Consider the following 20,854-nt stretch of genomic DNA (forward strand, 5'->3'; position numbering starts at 1 on the left):
CTGATTTCTTATGAGTTGGCGACCTGATTTCTTATGAGTTGGCGACCTGATTTCTTATGAGTTGGCGACCTGATTTCTTATGAGTTGGCGACCTGATTTCTTATGAGTTGGCGACCTGATTTCTTATGGGTTGGCAACCTGATTACTTATGAGTTGGCAACCTGATTACTTATGAGTTGGCAACCTGATTTCTTATGAGTTGGCAACCTGATTTCTTATGAGTTTTCAATCTGATTTCCTATGGGTGGGCAACCTGATTTCTTATGGGTTGGCAACCTGATTTCCTATGAGTTGGCAACCCGATTTCTTATGAGTTGGCAACCCGATTTCTTATGAGTTGGCAACCCGATTTCTTATGAGTTGCCAACCTGATTCCTTATGAGTTGCCAACCTGATTTCTTATGAGTTGCCAACCTGATTTCTTATGAGTTGCCAACCTGATTTCTTATGAGTTTTCAATCTGATTTCCTATGAGTGGGCAACCTGATTTCCTATGAGTGGGCAACCTGATTTCTTGTGGGTTGGCAACCCGATTTCGTATGGGTTGGCAACCCGATTTCTTATGGGTTGGCAACCCGATTTCTTATGGGTTGGCAACCCAATTTCTTATGGGTTGACAACCCGATTTCCTATGGGTTGGCAACCCGATTTCTTATGGGTTGGCAACCTTATTTCTTATGAGCTGGCAACCTGATGTCTTATGAGTTGGTAGATTTATTTCTATTCATAGCCTAGGACCACGTGACATACTGAAATAGCCCAGATCTTGGACTCAGTATACGCCACTGGATTATACTGACTGTAGGTCCAGGCGCCAGAGCCTCGTTGGCTTGCAGCATTTCGGTTGCCGGGCTGTACTACGTGGAAGTGATATTGACTTTTTTGTGCACCTCTGCAATGACTCGAGAATTTAACTTGGTCTTCGAGACCGGCTTCTCCATAGCACACGTAATGGCGGCCTTATTCAGATAGTAACGCTTCACAGATGCTTTCAATCATAATTGTTCGTTCACTCGGTACTTGTCGTCAAGTGTTTGCAATTAGGTTGACCGCAAATGAAAGGTGAAGCACCAGAGAAAATAACACGCCCGTACGTTAGGTTCACTGCCTTCTATAATTGATTAGACCGTTGTGAATATTAGTTCCGCAGGAAGTGATTTCTGGCTCGACATTTAGGTACGGTTCAGTTCATTTGCTTAGCAACACTGACGTTAAAAAAAATATGAGTTGCGGAAGCCTACATCGGGGAGGGAAACTTTTCAACGGTCGCAGTTTTTTTAGCTTCTGTAACTCCGGGTTGGTGCGTTGCCAACAAAATCGACGGTATCGAATTTGTTCGAGTGCCAAAGATATGAACGGGATTATTGATGTGATCACGGTTCGTAGGACCACGTCGGTTTTAGCTTTATTTTTAAAAAAAGAAACTTTGCTGCAGTCAAAATGGACACCAGTCATGTTTTTTTAAGTTTTTTTTAGTGTTCTCTCCCTTTAAAGCCACAGCTTCTGCGATAAGCATGGGGTGTAGGAGTAAGCATTTCTTGCGCAGGTGGGAGGTATTGTTTTCTGTCGCTTAGCAACCGAAAGAGACCTCGTAAACTGTCAGTTCTTTTCTATTGAACACGAAACAGAGTAAATTTGCGGAACAGCAATTGTTCGCTGGGCCCGTGGATTCTAAGGAGTTGCAACGAACACGTTGACGGAAACGATTCAATTCAAGAAAGCGCGTTTTGAATGTAAATGAACTGCTAGCTCAACAGATGGCACCACTGGATGGACCTTAATCCATTGCCTCTTGAATGAACTAGTTCTAGCATGCACGAATATGTACATTTAGATTATTGTGACGTAGCGTATTCCAGCGTAACAGGTGAGCCAGCTAGACGTCTGCAGTGTGTTGAAAATGCCTTGGGGTGGCTAGGTATGCAAGAAAGACGAAAGCTTCACGCTCTGATTTTACTTTACAAAGTTCTCAACCTCAAGTCACCTTCCTATCTTCTCTCTCGCTTCCAATTTCTTCACGAATTTCACGATCGCGACACCAGATCACGCAGCTCCTCAGCTCTCTCTATCCCCGTCCACAGATCAAACTTCTTCTCCAACTCTTTCTCCGTATCGGCTGTAAGATTATGGAATCAGTTGCCAGAAAGCATTAGAACAGTAAGCTCCGTCTCTTCCATTAGCAGACTCTCTTCAGAGTACTCGTTAGATCTTCCCCTGTCAAGCAGACTAAAGGGCATATGCAAGTGAATGAATTCTTAAAATACCTTGTAGTTACTTAAATACAATTTTAAATTTTGCATTTTTGCATTCCATATTTTGAATTTTGTGTATTATATATTTTGTATTTTGTGTGCTATATTCAGGGTGTTAAGACTTGTGTGTATGAGTATAATGTGTGTGTGTGGACCTATGTGAAATGACTTAATGGACCTGGTACTACTGTCACACTTGTTGCTTTTCCTTCAGTCGTAACTCATCCTTCGGTCCGTCAATATCTGATGTTCCTTCACAGTTAGACCAAGAAGGTCAGGTGTAGAAGAGACACTGTCCCAGAACTGACACACCGGAATAGGCACTTTCTCCCCAGTCTTTAGAAAAGCATTCACCGCGCATGCGCGAACAAGACCGAGGCAAGACGATATTGAGAAAATGGTCCGAGTGACACACACTGCAAGCGACATGTGCAACTGTCGTGTCGTGTCGGTGCGAAATGTTACAGTTATTTCTACAGGTTCATTTCCAAGTGACAAGGAGTCGCTTATCACTTGATTCCGGTCTGAAAGCTCCCTAGTGTATAAGTAATTATAAATAACTAAAACTGCCAATTAATAGCACCGTTTGAGACAAGCAGCCAATCAACTTCAGTAACGTCACGTAATGGCTCGACGGTTGGCGCGATTGTCGCTCTTTTTGGCGGGAAATCGTACTTCTCGCACACTACCTTTAAACGTCCATATTGCGAGTATGACTGAAACGTAACGACAAATATGGCGTCTGAAGGAAGTTTCTTCTCTTGCCACGCAGAGAACGCTTTGTGGAATTACAAGAAGGTACAGAATAAGCTTATTACAGAAGATTTAATGTTGGAAATGTAGCTCCGGGCATTTTTAATGAGACGTTCCGGAGAGACTTAATAAAGACACTGGAGTCAACACAAGCATGGTTTTGATTTAGTCTGTTTCTCACGTCGGGGGGGGGGGAAGGCTTTTTGCCCCCCCTCCCCCCAACCAAAAAAAAGGATGAAAATTGACATCGTAATGAAGAGATGCTCAGACGGTCTTAATTTGTTTCAAGGCCTTCTGGAAAAGCGGAAAAACAGAGCTCTTCTGTTCTTGGCTGTTTTTATATGTTAGCTAATTGGAAATGTACTTTTTAACTACATAGTAAATCCTTGATTCGATTTTGTCCTTTCACTTTACCCTGCTGTTTTTGGTGAGCTGTTTTGTGCCGGACTAGCATTCGGAGGACACAGGCTCGTATCCCGTTTGAGGGAAATGAAAAACTGGGAAATGAAATAACAGTGAAACTTAACATTTCCAAAACATAATAAGAGGAAAAGCCATAACTGGGAACCTGAATAAGAGGAAAATGGGATAATATGGAAAAGCTATAAATGGGAAATGGAATAATAGGGAAAATGACAGGGAAACTGAATAAGTGGGAAATGGAATAATAGGGAAATGGAATAATAGGTAAAAGGTATAACTGCAAACGTGAATAAGAGGGAAATGGAATAATAGGGAAAATGAATAACTGGGAAATGGAATAATAGGGAAAAGGTATAACTGGAAACCTGAATAAGAGGGAAAATGAATAACTGGGAAACGGAATAAGTGGGAAGTGGAATAATAGGGTAAAGGTATAACTGGAAATCTGAATAAGAGGGAAATGGAATAATAGGGAAAATGAATAACTGGGAAACTGAATAAGTGGGAAATGGAATAATAGGGAAAAGGTATAACTGGAAACCTGAATAAGAGGGAAATGGAATAATAGGGAAAATGAATAACTGGGAAACGGAATAAGTGGGAAATGGAATAATAGTGTAAAGGTATAACTGGAAACCTAAATAAGAGGGAAATGGAATAATAGGGAAAATGAATAACTGGGAAACTGAATAAGTGGGAAATGGAATAATAGGGTAAAGGTATAACTGGAAATCTGAATAAGAGGGAAATGGAATAATAGGGTAAAGGTATAACTGGAAACCTGAATAAGAGGGAAATGGAATAATACGGAAAATGAATAACAGGGAAACTGAATAAGTGGAAAATGGAATAATAGGGAAAAGGTATAACTGGAAACCTGAATAAGAGGGAAATGGAATAATAGGGAGAATGAATAACTGGGAAACGGAATAAGTGGGAAATGGAATGATAGGGAAAGGGAATAACTGGGAATCTGAATAATAGGGAAAAGGTATATAACTGGGAAATGGAATAATAGGGAAATGGTATAACTAGAAAATGGAATAATAGGGAAATGGTATAACTGGGAAATGTAATAATAGGGAAAATGAGTAACTGGAAAACTGAATAAGTGGGAAATTGATTAAGTGAAAAAGTGTATAAAATGGAAAGGAATAAATAGGAAACGGAACAATAGGGAAAAAGAATAACTGGGTAAATATAAAAAGTGAAATGGCATATCTGGGTAACGGATTAAGCGCGTAAATAAACAGTGGAAAGAATTAAGGGCGATAGGGAATAACTCTAAACTGGAATACAGGCGAAAAGGAATAACTGGGGAAGGCCACTGTAGATACGAAAGGTCGACTCGAACGATACTAAGCGACTGTCAGAAGCTAATTTTTTCTCCCGACTTTCTGCTCAATTCAGTAAAACTTCTAGAGAGGAGAGTTTTTGGAAAGGGACGCCGAAAGACATAATGGATTTACACGTCTAGCACACTCGTTTGCCTGCTTCATTTAATGAAGATATTGAATCAATCTGACATTTATAAATGACCACGCTGTTCTGGGAAAGGAGGAAATAAAAATCCGAAGCAAAAATTTTAACACATCTGCTGTTCTTCCAACGATGATTGATGAAGGCAGAGAATGATTATCATAATGCGATTCAACCTAAGCTCGAAATGACGCCGGAAGTGGACGTCACCTTGCATCACCTTGCACACGAAAATCTTGGCTGATGGCCTGCAACGAATTTAAATAAACATTATATTGAAAATTCTGAATAAAGATTTAATCCATGTTCTATGAGGATACCGACAAAGAAAATAATGTGAATATCATAGTAACAATAATAACAAAACGAAAAAACAGCATCATAAAGTCTTCTGCTACTTGATGCAAGCCGTTGTGAAATTTATTTGAAGAGATGGCAGCCTGAAGGATCAATTAATAAATTGTTTTAATTGTATTTAGTGACCTCTGTTCGTTCTAGAGGTAGTCTTGGAGTTTTGTGTAGTCGAGGTTGTGACATTCACTATTAGAACGTGGAATTCGGATATGGAAATATGGCAGTTCATTAGTTGACCGTCAATTATCCTGTAGAGGAATCTTATATAATTTTATAATTTTTACAGGAATGACTTGGAAATGAAATGAGAGAGAAAGGGAATAACTGCTAAGTGAAATGAGATGGAATAATTGAGGAACGGAAGAAGGACGAAAAAGGAATAACTCGTAAACTGAATAAATACGAAAATGAATAAGTCGGAAAAGGAATAAGGACGAAAAAGGAATAACTTGGAAACGGGATAAGGACGACAAGGAATAACTGGGAAACGGAATAAGGACGACAAGGAATAACTGGGAACCGGAATAAGGACAAAAAGGAATGACTGGGAAACGGAATAAGAGAGAAAAGGAATAACTGGGAAACTGGATAAGGGAGAAAAGGAATAACTGGGAAACAGAATAAGGGCGAAAAGGAATAACTGGGAAACTGAATAAGGGAGAAAAGGAATAACTGGGAAACTGAATAAGGACGACATGGAATATCTGGCAAACGGGATAAGGACGACATGGAATAACTGGGAAACGGAATAAGGGGGAAAAGGAATAACTGGGAAACTGAATAAGAGAGAAAAGGAATAACTGGGAAACTGAATAAGAGAGAAAAGGAATAACTGGGAAACTGAATAAGGGCGAAAAGGAATATCTGGCAAACGGAATAAGGACGACATGGAATAACGGGGAAACGGAATAAGGGGGAAAAGGAATAACTGGGAAACTGAATATGGGAGAAAAGGAATAGAATAAGGGAGAAAAGGAATAACTGCGAAACGGAATATGGATGACAAAGAATAACTGGTGCGGAATAAGAACGGCAAGGAATAACTGGGAACTGAATAAGGGCAAACAGGAATAACTGGGAAACTGAATAAGGGCGAAAAGGAATAACTGGGAAACTGAATAAGGGCAAAAAGGAATAACTGGATAATTGTATAAGGAATAAATCGAAAATGGAATACAAGTGGAAATCAATAACTGAGAAATGAAGGGGAAAAATCAAGCTAGAACAGTCTTCACACAGACACAGGTATAAGCACGAAACACAAATGACGAGAAGATGAAAGCTCAGTCGGCAAGAGACAAAACGCAGAATTCTCAAGAGCCCTGCTGAGCATCTGAGTAATCGGGAAGATGTCAGTCTCTCGCGGAATCCCTTCTGGGCTATTTCAAGGACATCACCCGCTCACTTCCGCAAGTCGCACCCGAACTGCTAACGAAGCGTGCGGTGCAGGTGCGAAGTTCGCACGGTGAGACGCCCAGGAACGAAAGGAGTAAAATTAGAAAATCTCCAGTTTTCAACGGAGGAAACGGATTGTCACAAATTTGAACCTTTTCCAGAAGCACCGGAGAAGTTGATGTTTGACTTGCAGGGGCGCTACTGGCGATAGCGATGCCAGATATAAGCGACATGTGGAGCAGAATGAGAGGCCCTCCCTGTTCTCGGCCGAAGAGAAACTCATGGCAGAAACCAGTGTTGCCAACCCCTGAAACATAAAAGTTAATGATGAAAAGATTCTCTCGGGCTATCGACCAGGTGAGGTGTTCTGGCTGGCTGTTGGTAGGCTGGCTGCTTCTAGATGGCTGAATTTTCTTCTTTGTTTTGCTGTAGCCTGGTTCGTTTGTAGTTCCATGCGCGCTCTGGTGGTGGAGTCGATCCATTCCCAGTCTATCGGAGATACAGAGGAGGCGATTTCCAGGTAGTTGAGTAGTAGATTTCTGTCGGCGTACTCAAGTTCCCGCCGGGCGGAGTGTATCCTTTCCCTTACCAGCGCAATGCTGGTGCGTCTTACAAATAATATTCTACTGAATTTGAATTTAAAATTTTGGGTGCGTCAGCACTTAGGCTATTTTGCACCCGTCACATTATACGGGGGCCAGCCCCTTATCATTACAAAGAACAACTCTAACGTTGCATAATTAAAAATCTTAAAATGTTCTGACTTCTGTTAAAAGCTGAGGCTGTAAACGGGCACTCAGCACACACAAGGACAAAAAACAGGTCAACACATACAAAATTATACTGGCCATAGTGCCAGTCGCCAGAGCCTCGTTAGTATACAGTCCAGGGTGTACACGTGGAAGTGAGGTTGACTTTTGGGCCCCTACGTGGAAGGTACCCCTTACACCCCAATATTCTACTGGTAGCGATGTCCTTGACGGGGTATTTTAGTGCAGCGAAGATCGGGATGACGTTCTTGTCTCTGAATGGATGTAAGGAAGCTAAGCCTGAGAGTAGTTTCGCTATCTTGAACCGTAATTCGTAGATGATGTAGCATTTCCTCCCCGTAGAGGTACTTGAAGCTTTCCTGGCGACGAATGAAGAAACTGGTCGATAGCACGAGAAAACCTTTCATCATCCGTCGCCAGGTAAGCTTCAACTTACTTCATAAAATATAAATTAACGTTTGAAATTCTCTTTGATGGTTTTCAATTGAATTGGGATAAATTTTTTGTAGATCACTATTAGGGATAATACGACAAGTAAAATATTAACAATACAGTTTGATAATGCTAGTGTCGCTGGAAACAGAAATGTTCACTACAGAAGCTGTTAAAAACCATGCGCGTTCTTTATTTTGCAACAGTATCTATGAGGTTTTATTTTGTTATTTTTAAAAGGCACCAAAAATGATGAAAACTAGCACTTAAAACGGCATCAGTGAACTTTAATTTGCTCTTCATTTTTTAGTCGTTTCAATACTTCTATTATTTTTGTTACCTTTAGTTCTCTTTTCTGTTACTTTTGGCAACCATAAAAACCATCATGAATGGTGGTTTTATGAAATTGATAAAGAAACACAAAACAAGAGATTGCCGTATGTAGTGTGCTAATGTAAGTGAAAGAAATACATTTTAGGCAAGATTATTCGAAATGGTCACTAAACCTCAAAATAAGCGTTTATAACAGGGTTGCTACGCATCTGGAAAGCAGGGAAATATCAGGGAATTTGTCTTATCAGGGAATTTAGCTGCATTTTGGAGTCTGCAAGAGAAAAAGTTGCAAAACGAACAAGCAATTCGCTTCCACTTCAGGATTTGGTTCTTGTGATTCCACTCCAAAAAAAAATATTCAGTTTAGAAACTTGTTTCTTTCGTTCTTATGATTCTCAGTCTTGTGCAAAATTATGTTTCCTTCGATTTTCTGTAATAAATTTTCACTTTTATAATATTAGATATTCGTAGGGCTCGGAAATTGAGGAAAAATCCTTTTTTTCCCTAGTGTCCGAAGACGAAGCCAAACATAATATATGTTAATTTTGGGTCACTATAGGCCAGAAAAAGGTGGGTTTTATTTGTCCTTTTTTGCCTTTTTCGGCGTTTTTTGGCTTATTGGTCCTTTTTTAGCCTTTTTTTTTAGGTCTTAACGGCTTTTTTTTGCAACTTCGCCTTCTTTCGACTACGTTTTTACTGCCCATTCCCAATTCGAATCATCATCAGTTCATCACGTCTTAAACATCCTTTCTGTAGTAAAGAAATAAAGAGATAGAGAGAAATAAATATATTTGGACCGATCCCTGAAACGAGAGAAAAAACATTTTTGGACGACTGAAGCAGGTACGGTACAACGTCCTTTAACCGTAACTTGTCTGGAAGGTCGCGCTGTAAGTGGCAACTTTCTCTTGTTTTGAAGCTTTCAGCACGGTGTATACGAGCAGACAGCACGCGCCTGCAAATATCTCAAGGGGGTGGGGAGATTAAAGATGAAGTTATTAATTAATTAATTTGCATCACATTTATACGTCCTTTTTTTCCGTTTTTATGTCCTTTTTTTTGATATTTTTATGTCTTTTTATAGGTCTTTTTTTGGCAATTATAGGTCTTCAACTTTCGAGCCCTAGATATTAGAAAGAATATCAAAGGAAAACTTGCAGTTCAGAAATCTGATTGATAACTAAAGCACATTGACAATATGATCATAATTATCGGAAAGGTTGGTGAAGATAAGGTTATCATCATCTATTATTTTATAGATATTAGTCTTTTTGGCATTTCATATAGAATTCCTAGATGCAACGTAAATTTCTCCAGATGCTGTGTACTTAGAAATGTAAGCAGAAAAGCAGCATTTTCTACGCCACTATAAATATGCCAGAAAATGAAAAATTGTGTATGGTTTATGAACTTTTTCTGTTGTTTTTATATTGTGGAGATCTGTTGTGGTGAAATAATGTCCCTCTGTTACAATAGCCTGAAGGCTACATGCACGTGATTGTAGCACAAAATACGTTTGATGCCGATTGTAATTTTACATTTTACTCTTCAAATTTTCACGTTCTTGTGTGCGTAGAATGAAATTTGCTAAAAAGGAAGTCGTGAAAGTGAATGTTCGTAATAATTAACCGATTATTTATTTAATTGAAACACACAAGGTTCAAAAGCAAAAATCATGATGATAAACATGTCTGGAAAAATTTCATTTTTGGACTGGAATTTCATAATGAAAAAATCGTAGCTACACTGGTTTATAGGCACTCTATCCGGCTTCAAACAATGTGAAATGGATTCAAAACATTGAATACAAAGAATAAAAATGCCAAGGCAAAAATCCGCACCCTTGTCATTTCATACGAGCTCAGGGTCGCTTGCCAGAGTACGATTGTGCATAAAGTGAACTTAAGAGCGAGCCAATAGCATTTTTCTGCCGGGAGTGTCACTCATTCTTTTGGCAAGAAGTCGCAATTTTTTTTGAGTGGTTCATTTGGTTTCTTTTACTTCGCTTTTCTGCCACTTCAGGCTAATCGCGAAGATTGGATTGGATTGATTTGTTGTTTTAAGTCCACTTATGCACAGTAAGGCTAATCGGGACTGGACCTACAGTTTAAAGTGGGATACGAACAACTATGTGCCTCCACCGGGAATCGAACCCGGAACCCCTTGATTACAACGCGACGACGCTAATACTGCGCCATCGGGGAGGCCCAGACCCAGGCCGGGATTCGAACCCGGGACCTCAGGCGCCGTAGCTCCACCACGGAGGTTGGCAAATCTCAGTTCTTTTGAGTGAATAAAATCCTTAGCCTAAGGGAGAAACCTAAGTAGATACTTCTACAAGCAAAATGATATTTATCACCACTCAAGGATAGGCAGTGGTTGAGAGCATTTTGCGAGAGGCTGGTACACACCTGATAATTGCATATTTTAATGTAACAGTCCGTTTAATTCTTGTGCTTCCTGTCAGTTGGGGGGGGGGGAGGTAAGAGTGCCATTTTCCTTCATCTGATGACGTCACCGCGGAACGCCCTTTGTTTCCGGCCAAGACTTCTTTCGCCTGGTGGTTCATTTCCCAGTCATCGTGGAACACACATCTGCAAGGTTATGATTACACTTATTTTAGCTAAATTGCAATGGAGTTTGCAACACTGCCAGTAGCTGACGAGAGAATCAGATAAGAACATGGAACGTGGAGCATTTTTCAGCTATCGTTGACCTTCAGGTCGGCAGGCACCATAAAACACAAGCACCTTTTGTTCGAGAACGTGGCCGCCTCGCAACCTACCTCAAGAAGTAGTCATCTGGCATCTCGCGATCTCAGCTTGGCCTCGGCGAAGGCATTAACGGGTTGGAGAACAAAGACAGTTGACAATCGAATCGAGTTGGCATATCGTAGACATTTCATTCCTGAGCAAGACAGATCGATTGCCACTCCGTAGTAGAATATCTAGTTGTCAGGACAAAAAAAAGGGTAGCTATAGATCTTCTCGCTAGGCAACCGGACAAAAAGTGACGTAACGTAATTCTTCCGTCGTTGGCGAAGAATGACAGTTCTGGACCAAAGGTGTGCATTTATCTCAATATCGTCGGAATGGACAAAAAAAATGATTGATTGAGTTGGTGTTTTAAGTCCACTTTATGCACAGAAAGGCTAATTGGGACTGAACCTACAGTTTAAAGTGGGATCCGAGCCACTATGTGCCTCCACCGGGTATCGAACCCGGGACCCCTTGATTACAAGGCGACGACGCTACCACTGCGCCTTGGGGGAGGCCTAAAAAAGGACAATACAAGAGAGTAGCAGTTTTTCAAGTTGATTAAGCTAGACACGATGTTTGAAAATAAATACTAATTTTCAGAATCACATGGAGAAAATAAATCAAGTTAAGGCTAATTAAATGGAGGTTGTCGACTTTTCCGACAACAAATAAAATCTTCGACGTGTCCTCTTTCCGTTAATGTGTTTATGTACGCCATCGGAAGTTTGATATTCCCAAGAGAACAAGTAAATTAATACTCCCATGACACTAATGCTAAGTTTTCTCCCTCTCTTACCACCATCCAGCGCACAGACCTCTCTTTCTCCAGATCGCCATGGGGAAAGGTAATTTTATGCATTGTCTCTCGTTTTGTGTTGCAGTTATTACTTTTTCTTCGTATTCTGCATTTGCAATTACTTTTGTTACTCGCATTGTCGCTGTCGCGGACTAGCAACGCAGTTTGGAGCTAACATAGTGCATGCCCCTTGTGAAAAGAAGAAAAAAAAAGTTTAACTGAATTTAGAACATTAAGAATCCTTGTAACTAACTTTTCATGAACTGAATTAGTCAACACTAGAACGAACAAATATTGAGGACAACTCTTCCAAATGTCTAACTCACCATATGCAGCCTACATGCACAAGTTTTCCACCTAAAGGAAAACTCTTGGTTAATACACATGAGTTACTTTACACTGTGAAGGTGCTTATGTTGAAATTTAACCCTGTATTATTTAACAAGTTTTTTTTAAAAAGAAAAGAAAAACAAACTGTATGCAACAAACCAAAATACTGCCTTGGCCATGTCCAGTGGCCTTCATATGCTAATTCGTATTACAAATGAGAATAAATAAATAAAAAGGTAAAAGGTAAAGTGTTCCCCTGTGCATAGCACCACGCCATGAAGGCGTATAGGGGGTGTGGGGGTAACGCCCCACACTTTCTTGATCCGGTCGTGAGTGGGGGTGATGTGATCAGCATCACGCCCCTGACCGCCTTTACCCCCCAGGGTTTCCCCCAGGTACCCATGTTATTCGACGCTGGGTGGGCGCCGGGGCAGCTTTCACCGTTAGAAAAGTTCGCGGATAAATAAATACCAGATCCATATTTTCCAACCGTTGATTCCCTTGCTGTAACTTGTCTTCTATTTACCAGAACATATGAACGAGAGTACCAACACGTTGAACGAGACGACGCGACGTCGTTCTCTGCGTTCTCATTAATATAACTTGCTCCCCAAACGAAGTTCAGGAGATGGCAAACCAGTTCACCATAATTTCCTCATGCTGGAAGTTGCATGCTACCAGTGTGTGGAGGTCTTCCTGAATCCTGTGCCACACTTTTTACCTTATGTGGACATCACCATCAGTCTGTCCTTACCTCTGCGAAACACTAATTTTCACTTCCGTGCTTATTCGCAATCTTCTCGAGGTTATGAACTACGAACCTAACAGTCACTGATTCTCGCACGTTCTCATTTTAGTCCGAAAAAGGTTGAATTTTGAAGGTTAACTTTTACGCCAAATATTACGTTCTTTTATTTTCAGACGCCATTCCCGGAAGCCTTTTTACTCCTTCCACGTTCCTCTTCCACCACACGCGTCACTCATAAAATTGTCAAAACTGACCCAATGGTCATACCACTTACTACTAGCATATAATATGCGCGTGTATCACAGCTGAATACCATAAATAAGCTAAAGGAAAACAAACACACCAACTACGAGCAGGATGCACTCAATATCTGTAACTAGTGTTGCCCACGAGACGAGACGAGACTTTGGTCTGTCTCGTCTCGTCTCGTGAAAATGCTGTCTCGTCTCGTCTCGAAAATATTAGTTTGTCCCGTCTCGTGTCTCGTCTCGAAGGGTTCTGTCTCGTCTCGTCTCGTCTCGTTTTGTCTCGTCTCGTAAAAGTAATGCAGGATATTATGCCAACAAAAGTTATATCTGGGAGACATCACAAATATTATTCTCGAAAATTGGTTAAACCTGTAATCACCTTGCTCACTGTAGCTATAGTGAGAATAAATATGATTCCTTAATCATAAGAACATGAGTATATCAAATAAAGTTTGTTGATTATCAATAGCTAGATAATATATAGAATCTGCCTTGCTTTTTCTAGCTCCCATCCACTCTTTATCCATCGTACACGCAGGGAGCTTTCAGACAGAAGTAACACGCGACAGGCAGTACCAACAGACCGAGTCGATTCTACAAGACACGTGGTGCTTCGGTTCGGAAGGTTGCGTTTACTGAGGGTTCGTATCCTGTGACTTGTTAAATGTGACAAGCGACACGGAAGTATCACACTGAAGCAACGAACGACAGGGACACTTCAGTTTATAAGCAAGCATTCATCGCGCATGCGCGGATAACAACCCTCGCGACTATACTGTCTATAAGGTATCCAGATAACGGCCTAAGCAGAACAACAAGAAAGCTACAAGCGAGACGTGCAGCTTCGGTTCGAAGAGTTTGCAGTGAGGAAGATTTCTTCACACCAAAGTTACAGGCGACAAGCGACACGAGTCGCTTGGAAGCGAACTTTCAGTAGTCAATGCAACCTTTCGAACAGATGACACACGAATAGCTGCACGTGTCTCTTGTAGCCTCGGTCCGTTGTTCACGGATGCGTTGTTAATGTTTTCCTTCAGACTGAGGAGGATTGTGTCGCTTGTCGCTTGGGTGTGAATTATACGTGTCGCTTGTCGCTTCGATGTGAAATTTCCACAAGATAGCTTTCAGGTTGAAGCGACAGGCGACAAGAGACACAGGGTTTTCACAACAAAGCAACAAGCGACACACTCCTTTAGGGAGATTTCAGACCGGAGCGACAAGCGACACGCGACACATGTTGCTTTGGAACGAGCCAATCAACAGCAACGTTTCATAGCGTAGAAGCATGACAGCCAGCACAAACCTGCGCTCGATTGGTAAAATCCTGAAGCGACACGTGTTACGGGTCGCGTGTCGCTTCGTTGTGAAATCTCCCTTAGTCTATAAGCAAGCTTTCACTGTGAATTCACTACCAACAGACAGAGGCGACACAATGCAAGCTATTAAAAAACGGCCCAGTCCGAACGACACGCAAGCGACAAAGCAACACGTGCCGCTTGCCGGTCTAGTCGCTTCCGTTCGGAAGGTTGCATTTATTAATGTGGGTTCATTTCCAAGCGATACTTTCGGCTGTCGCATGTCGTTTATTACTCCTATGACTTCAGGCAATTTTATGTTCGTTACGTCAAAGCAGAGTATCTAATTGCACCTGCTTTTTTAGAGCCGCGGTGGTGTAGTTGTTAGGGCGTCTGACTGCCAGGCGGGAGACCCGTGTTCGAATCCCAGAGTGAGTGAATAAAGATCGGAACTATTCCGCATTGTCCCCGCATAAAGCAGCTCCGGGGCTCAACAGCCTCATATCAATGGTTGCATGGGGGCAATTCTGGAGTGCAAAAGCGGCCGGAGTGTGATGCTGATCACTTCGCCTCCAAAGTGACCTTTCCCCCACATCCCGTAAATGTGCCTTCATGGCACTGTGTTATATGCACTTGGAACTTTACCTTTACCTAGTTTTTTAGTGCGAAATCTTTGAAGTTTGCAACCAGCACTCGAGGCTGCTGTGGATTTTGAGAAGAGGGTCGCAAATGAAAGAAGGGTCTGTTTGGGCGAGAAATATTATGACGATTGTCGCCAGTATGGCTGGAACAGGGCCATAGTAAACAATGGCAGTGACTACCTACGGATCGTTTTGCGCAAGGATGAATGGAAGAGAGCTCTTGGGGTAGCAGATAGTTGCCACATTTAAGGTATTCTGAGGAAATTTCAGTAGGAAGATACAAGGACACGAGGTTAAAGTCTGGGCAAATTCTTTACGGACAACGTGTGACGAATTAGGATTTTTCGAGGGGGAATCTTACAGATTTCTATTCCTGTAATAGAAGCTGTTTTGGGTTTCCAAAGAAAATGCTTTATTCCGAATAAATAAATATTTGCAATTGATTAGTTATTTTGTTTATATTTTTTCGAGACTTTCGAGACGAGACGAGACTTTTCAGGAGCCGTCTCGTGTCAGTCTCGTCCCGTCTCGAATTTTGAAAAGCCTGTCCCGTCTCGTGGGCAACACTATTTGTAACCCTCCGCCGAACTTGTTTTTTCTTCCCCCTTTTCTTTCCGCAGTAAGCCTCGTTCCTCAAACAATGACCACAAGAGTAAGCTGATTCCGTTCCAAGTCAACCTCCTTATTCTATGAACATTTTGCTTAAATTTAGAAACTCTTAGCGCCAGATACGTATAATTTTGAAGAATATACAAACAACGACCAAAGTTGACAGCGCTTCATCCTGCATCGATTAAATACGATGATAATATTACTCCGTGCCGAATTCTGGCACAAATAGATATACATTAATTGAACCCCCGAAACGAGCATAATATCTCTCGCACCACTTCCGAGTTCCTAACTACACAACAAATGTACATTCGCAACCCGCATTAGCATTCCTGCTACAGGGCCAATGACGGTTTCATGTTTGGCTCCCAACGTGACATATTTGACATATTTTTGGGCATATTTTCAACTATATTTTGCCAGTTTTTAGTGCATGTAAATCTTCAGTGTAACAGTTTTTGTTTATGTTTAACATATGTTTCCTTGTAATCCAGACCCATTTGTTCTATACTAGGTGTTTTGTGAAAAGGAACCCGAATCTTTCCGATTATTGTGTCTTAGAAATAAGACACGTTTAGGTGCAAAAACTGCTAATTCCAATGGCGCAGATAAACTCGATCTGCAAAAATCTGCTTATTCCAATGGCATATCAAACTTCGATCCACCAAATCTACCTATTCCAATGGCACATCAAGCCTGAAAAAGCAAAATGTACCCATTCTAATGGCACACCAAACCTCAATCCGCAAAATATACCTATTCAAATGGTGCATCAAACCTCAACCCGCGAAATCTACCTATTCCAATGGCACTTCAAACAGCAAGATCTACCAATTTGCTGATTCCAATGGTACAGCCAGCCTCAATTCGCAAAGTCTGCTGATTCCAATAGCACATCAAACCTCGATCTTGGGATATGACGAATACGTTTCATTAAGCGCCGAGGAACATGCTCTTTCACGTAACATGCGTACCGAAGACATCCAGACGTGATAGATCATAGGGAGAGAACTGTTAGTTACGGAGAGCATCTGCAAGGACAAAACATTGTTGCCAACATTTTCTCACGTATTCTTAGAAGCGGCCTCACCGACGATATCTCCCAGGGTTCCGGTTTCGAATCCCAACATGTGCACGGATGTTCCTCGTCATGATTTCTTTGGCGTTATATTGTACACACAAACTAAATAACCTTAATACGTGGATTATTACATTTTTAAAATTTAACTTAGCTTCACATAATCAACATACATGTCCCGGGTTCGATACCCGGTGGAGGAACATAGTGGATTGGATCTCACTTTAAACTGTAGGTTTAGTCCGGATTAGCCTTACTGTGCATCAAGTGGACTTAAGACACCAAATCAACCAACCAAATCAACATACATATAATAAACTCGCGTACTTCAGACGGCCTTTGGCCACGTCTTGTGCGCTCGCATGCGTGATCTTCGGCCACGTTGTGGGCGTAATCATGTTATAGATGGGGTAAAATGTCTGCATGTTTTATTGGATGAAGCCAAACAAGTGTATAAGTTCGCTAATTTGAAAAGTTTAGAAAGTAACGTTATATATGTACAAATATTCAAAATATTATTGTCTATTTTCCTAATAATAAACTGAGTAAGTAATAACAGTTTCATGATAATTATTTGGATGTTTTGCATAAACGAATTCAACAGCGACACTAAATTGGAAATGCAATCTTTCTGTCATTCTCCTCAAATTCCTACCTTGCCTCTGTAATAAATTCTGACGCTCGTATTTTGAAATACGAAATGTCTAGTATAATTCACTTACAGTAGTTTTTGGGGTGAAAATAAACTTTCTTTAAGTTCCCTAGAAACGTCCGTTTCCATGGTGAACAACAAGCACGGCAAACTCTCTAAATAAGTGTTTGTTATTATACCTCTAAACATTTAGTTAAAACAACCACGATGTAGATAATAATTTCGCATTGAGTTTACCAATATATACGTAATTGTATCTGGGCTGAAACTCCTTATTATGTAGATGTCACCCTTGTTTCAGGCACCTTTTCAAAACCAGGAGTTGATTCATCTGTGTGTTACTTATCTGTGAGAAATATAATGTAGCTGGACAATTAAGAATTGAAGGAAACAATGTGTGCAAAGAAATGCCCGTGGCAACGGTTGCTAAGGACGTGAGAAAAGGGCATTTTCACCCTTAAGGAAGGGCCGATTGAGAGATTTTTGAATTTTCTCGGCCTTTCGGGACGATTTCATGGGGGGTCGTAATCGGGCGTTTTTCGCCTCCGGGGCTTCCTTCATGGAGAACATTTATGTCAGTGAGTCAGTGAGTCAGTGGTGGGATTGGGGCTATATATATATTGGACAAGTTAAAAGGACAACAACAAATATGATTTGAAATTATGGACGATTCAGCCCAAGGCTGCGTATTTGACCTTTCTTATATAGAACAGTTCCTCTGCGTGTCCCTGTCGTTTGAACTTCGCACCCCCTTCTGCACCACCAACCTTTTCTCAATAATAATAATACCAAAGAATACCAGAGAAACTTTATTTTATTAGGCCTAAATATTTTAATAAGCGTCAAGTCCCGATTAGCCTTACTGTGCATAAAGCCAGCATGCCAGAACATAATCATTATAGAAAATACAATAATACTGAATGTCGTCATTCTGGGAGATAACTAAGTTTGTCCGGGGGACCGGGAGAGGGAGAGTTCGATCCCGGGAGATTCCAGGCTATTTCGGGAGGTTTGGCAAACCTATTACTAACTTCATCCCATTCCAGATTCAATATTCTGGTGCTCCTTGCGCATATTATGAGGCGATGGAACCGATTCAAATATTTGAGAGTTACTGTTTAATAAAGTCTGCATTGATGGTTTGAAGTGTCAGTGCCAAAAGACTTGGCAAGGGTTGTTTGAAGTTATAGCACAATCATAATCGAAATTCTCTTGCCGAAGCGGAAGGAAATAGACATTGAAAAACGAAGAAAACAGTGATGTAGTCGCTTGAAATTCGCTGAGGGAAGGAATTAAACCCTTGAAACTCGCCAAATTTTGGGGGTTATTGAAATTCAATAAGTAAAGGTATTTAGCGCTTAAAATTCACTAAGGGAGGTATATAATTAGACGGTCGGAATTCACTAAGGTACGGAAATAGATATTGAAATTCCCTAAACGATGGAAAATAGTTGCTTGAAATCCACCAAAATGAGGAAGGAGACGCTTAAAATTCACTAGAAAGAAAACATGCTTAGAATTAGCCGAAAAAGGAAACGAATGGTTAAGAAGTTCATTCAAAAACGGAACACGACGCTTAAAAATTCGGCAAAACAAGGCAACGGACGCTTGAGATTCACGAAGAGAAGATAAGAAAACGCTTGAAATTCACCCAAAGATGGAAACAAACGCTTGAAGTTCACCAAAAAAAGAAAACAAACGCTCGAAATTCACCAAAAGAACGAAACAAACGCTCGATATTCACCAAAAGTTGGAAACAAACGCTTGAAATTCACCCAAAGATGGAAACAAACGCTTGAAATACACCCAAAGAAGAAAACAAACGCTCGAAATTCACCAAAAGAAGGAAACAAATGTTCGAAATTCACCAAAAGAAGGAAACAAACGCTTGAAATTCACCCAAAGATGGAAACAAACGCTCGAAATCCACCCAAAGATGGAAACAAACGCTCGAAATTCACCTAAAGAAGGAAACAAATGTTCGAAATTCACCAATAGCGTCTTGTTCCGTTTTTGAATGAACTTCTTAACCGTTCGTTTCCTTCTTTCGGCTAATTCACCAAAAGAAGGAAACAAATGTTCGAAATTTACCAAAAGAAGGAAACAAATGTTCGAAATTTACCAAAAGAAGGAAACAAATGTTCGAAATTTACCAAAAGAAGGAAACAAATGTTCGAAATTTACCAAAAGAAGGAAACAAGTGTTCGAAATTTACCAAAAGAAGGAAACAAATGTTCGAAATTTACCAAAAGAAGGAAACAAATGTTCGAAATTTACCAAAAGAAGGAAACAAATGTTCGAAATTCACCAAAAGAAGGAAACAAATGTTCGAAATTCACCAAAAGAAGGAAACAAATGTTCGAAATTCACCCAAAGATGGAAACAAACGCTTGAAATTCACCCAAAGATGGAAACAAACGCTTGAAATTCACCCAAAGATGGAAACAAACGGTCGAAATCCACCCAAAGATGGAAACAAACGCTTGAAATTCACCTAAAGAAGGCAGTGGATAAGGAAATGTAGTTTTTTCCGAATTCTGCTACAAACTGTCCGCTAAGTGATAAATTAAGCTACTACATGTAATACGTTCTTAATATTCCGACCGCTTAAAATGTCCGTCCTACATGAACGTTGCATAGGTGCATTTTCCGCAGTTTTTCTGATTAGAATCTCATCCGCTGAAAAACCGTCAGAACTCTTTTGCACTAGCGACAACCAGTCGAAACGGAAACAGACGGAAGCGTACGAATAGCCACTTCATTTCTAAATGTCAAAAACTAACAATAAAAACTTGCACGCCTTCCACCTTCCGTAAAGAGAAGAGTATAAAACTTTTTTATGTACATTAGTAGCATGCTTTAACGTGCGGATTCTTAAATATACGATCCCGGAATTTCAACAGAGTTAGATTAATAGCAAATTTTAGTCCATAAAGATATCGAACGTTGAGATGGGTTGGTTGCACTGAATGTCAGCATCATAATATACACACTGCCACGGCGTTTTATGAGCTCTTCGATGGTTGTTCCTCCAGCTCGTCTCCTAATTGCCCGAAACGTCAGCACCGCAATGACTAATGCTTCTATAAATCATGCGGATTCGAAATTTTAAGCCCTGGCGAAACATGTCCCGCCATTTTGTATCCAACATTCCTGCTCGAATGGCCAGAGTATTATTATAGCTGGAAGACTTCAAAACGGCGGCTTTTGGTTAAACGTGGTCTATTCTTGCTCACTGCGACGGTCCAGAAGCCAAGCACAATGATATTAACATTAGCGACTATTGCAAAACGAAAACAATGATTATAATATGGCATATATCTGAATGAATAACATATGGCCTACGTTAAATGTACAGTGAAGGACACTTCTGGTTTGTGACGATACTATTGGCTTTCAGTGGTATCACTACAATCCAGAAGTGTTCATGACTGTACCATCACAACCAAGCCCGTAGCCAAATTTCGAAAGTGAGGGGGGGGCCTCATCCCTTATTAGCAGTCG

At 40.7% G+C, this 20,854-nt stretch overlaps 1 protein-coding gene across 1 annotated transcript in view; it reads left to right on the forward strand.

Moving 5' to 3' along the window:
• The window catches only part of LOC145991062 (putative G-protein coupled receptor No9), a 648,328-nt gene that overhangs the window by 70,883 nt on the left and 556,591 nt on the right, over positions 1-20,854 (forward strand). The gene's annotated exons all lie outside the window — the stretch shown is intronic.

Source organism: Lepisma saccharinum, chromosome 8 (genome assembly GCF_977018435.1).
Source record: "Lepisma saccharinum chromosome 8, izLepSacc3.1, whole genome shotgun sequence".
NCBI lineage: Eukaryota > Metazoa > Arthropoda > Insecta > Zygentoma > Lepismatidae > Lepisma > Lepisma saccharinum.